Here is a 2,951-nt window from a genome sequence, read left to right as displayed (position 1 = left end):
AAACTCATCAGGAGAATAATCTATTATGTTTAGTCATATTTTGGTTGTTTTCATTTTTTCCCTTCTTGATGCTCTAAGATTCCTTCATTTATCATTTCCTTTCTGCTTGAAGAATTTCCTTTAGCCATTCTTTAAGTGTATATCTGTTAAGTAACAAATTCTCAGAGTTTCCTTTCACATGAGAATATTTTTATTCCCTTTTCACTACTGAAGAATAGCTTTGCAATATATGGAATTTGCAGTTAATAGTTCTTTTCTTTCAGCACTTGAAAAATACTGTGCCACTTCTCTTTGTCCTCCATTGTTTCAGATGAGAAATCTGTAATTCAAATTGGTATTTCTCTAAAGATAATACCTTGTTTCTACCTGGCTGCTTTCAAGATACTGTCTTTGTTTTCAGTGTTCAGAATTGAATTATGCTGTGTCGTGATGTGGATTTCTTTAAGTTTACCCTACTTGGAATTCTATTAGCTTTTTAAATCTGTGTATATATCTATATCTATATCTATCTATCTATCTATCTATCTACCTATCTATCTATGTCTTTTTCCAAATATGGGAAGTTATCAGCCATTATTTCTTCTAATATGGGACTCTAATGATATGAATTTAGATTATTTGTTATTGACTAGATTAGATAGGTCTGAGTTAAAATTCTGTTTAAGCCACTTAGTAGCTAAATTATCTGGGTAAAATATTTCAGATTGATTGATTGATTTCTATAAAATAAGACATGAGGCCAGTCTATATTGGACCTCTATTGCTTTAATCAGCAAACACTGCCCCCCACCCCAGTGGGACTTTATACACATAGACACACATTATTTTCTTTGGGGAACTTCTCTTTCCTCATTGTATTTGGTGGGGTTGCCAATCATAATCACCACAACCCTTACCACACTCCACAAAGATTGAATTGTGTTCATCCTAGGAAATAAACTGAATGAGGCATCAGCATTATCATGTACAGCCCAGTGCCTGGACCAATGCCTCATCCGTGAGACTAATTATTATTTGTTGCATGTATAAATAATGACTCAAATCCCAATAACATTTTTTTCCCAGAGCAGTGAGGTGACAAAATACTTAAAGATTTGTAGTGCAGGTCAGCAACTGGCTTTGTGATGAGGAGCAGGAATTCATTGCATTAGCAATCTAATTGTTCTGCCTCTTTATTGCTCACTCTACATTTCTCCCTCTCCCTTTGGCTACATCTGTCTTATTCTGCATGTCTTCATCTAGACTATCTCGGTATTTTTCTCAAGTCCCTAAGCTTCTTTATTTCTCCATTCTCTCTCTTATGATCTCTTCTCCCCTGACATTTTTTAAATTATTATTTTGTATCTATTTTGATTCCTATTTCTGTATTTTATTCCTTCTTACCTTCCCCATTTTATTTATTATTTATTTATTTATTTTGTAACCAGCTTCCACTCACTTTATTTTTCTCATATAAAACTATGTGGTGGCCACGGCTGGAGCTTGGGTCCTCTGCAAGGAAACTCTGGTGTGGGTCTTTATAAGATGGTCAGTGAATTCCTGATATGGAGACTTGGTGAACAGCATCTGTTTCCAGAGATCAGGCGTGAGATAGCTGTAGGTCTTGGAAATGGCATCAAAGGTGACCTTGGCAAAGTTGCCCAGGGTGGCAGTGCAGCCCCTGACAGAGGTGTAGCAATCGTCAATACTGGCCAGCAGCAGCAGCTTCTTCGGCACAGGGGCTGAGATGATGCCAGTGCCCCTGGGGCAGGGACGAGACTCACCAGCCCAGAGCCACAGAGAGCCAGTCATCTTGCAATGGACAGCATTGGGCTTGCCAATCTTGTTACCCCAGTAGCCTCACTGCACGGGGATGATGGGGAGCTTGGCCAGAATGATGGCCCCACAGATGGTAGTGGCTATCTCCCTGGAGCACTTGACACCCAAATGATGTCCACTGTAATTCTCAGTGGCGACAAATGCCTAGAACCTGGTCCTGCTGGCCAGCACGGGTCTGCTTTTGCACAGGCATTATCTTCAAAACCTTGTCCTTGAGGGATGCTCCCAGCAAAATGTCGATGATCTCAGATTCCTTGATGGGCAGAGAGAAGAGATGGATCTCCTCCAGGGACTTGATCTTCATGTCCTTGACCAGGCGGCCCGGCTTGGCGACAGGGAGCCACTCCTCGTCCTCGGCCTCAGCCCCGGGATGCTTTCAAATCCTCCACAGAAACTACCTCAGCCTCCTATCTGGGGGCCCCCTCGGCCTCCAGGCCCTCCAGCAGCACCTGTATCATCCACAATTTGGTGTGTTTATGAAGAAGAATCTTATTTCCCCACTTTAATCTTCTTGCTTCTTACCTGTCTTTCCAGATCATTATCTCTATTCAGTATCAGATCACAATGGGACTCTAAGTTATATGTATTTATTTAGTGTTTACTGTTTATTCAGTATTTATCTGCTATTTCTTGGAATAAAGATTTATCTTCCTTTTTCTAACTGAAGGAAAGTCATTTAATGTATTAAAATTAATATATGTAATTTAAAATATTCTATACAATCTAATTAAATATTTAATATATTTAAGTACCAAAGTTAAATATATTTATGTAGGGAAGATAATATAACTTTTTATTCATCTCCAGCTCATGATTAATTTTGCTTTTCTTGTGGATTAAAGGCTGTTAATACAGAAAAAAATCCTCATCTCTCTTGTAAACATGGGTCTCTGATGTCTTTTATTAAGTTAGTGCTAAAGCCGCAAACAGTGAACGTGACAAGCAAGTCTGATGACAGCAATGTTGGTTAATCTCCATAAGCTGGAGCATCTGGTTTTAGGAAACTGAACAGGAAACACACAGCCCTAGCTCAGCATCTAGAGTATTCATTGGCTGGTGAGTATTGACTATGCATATTAGTCAGTCAGAATTGTCCAAAAGGAAGAGCACACCATGGCCAGTGATCTAGCTGA

At 39.3% G+C, this 2,951-nt stretch overlaps 1 pseudogene; it reads right to left on the bottom strand.

Annotated features, from left to right (window-relative positions):
- Positions 1-1,458: 1,458 nt before the first annotated feature.
- LOC103016348 (40S ribosomal protein S2-like) lies at positions 1,459-2,277 on the bottom strand (annotated as a pseudogene).
- Positions 2,278-2,951: the final 674 nt, after the last annotated feature.

The sequence above is a fragment of the Balaenoptera acutorostrata genome, chromosome 12 (genome assembly GCF_949987535.1).
Source record: "Balaenoptera acutorostrata chromosome 12, mBalAcu1.1, whole genome shotgun sequence".
NCBI lineage: Eukaryota > Metazoa > Chordata > Mammalia > Artiodactyla > Balaenopteridae > Balaenoptera > Balaenoptera acutorostrata.
The sequence above is the reverse complement of the archived record's forward strand: the minus strand, read 5'-3'. Positions and strand labels throughout refer to the sequence as shown.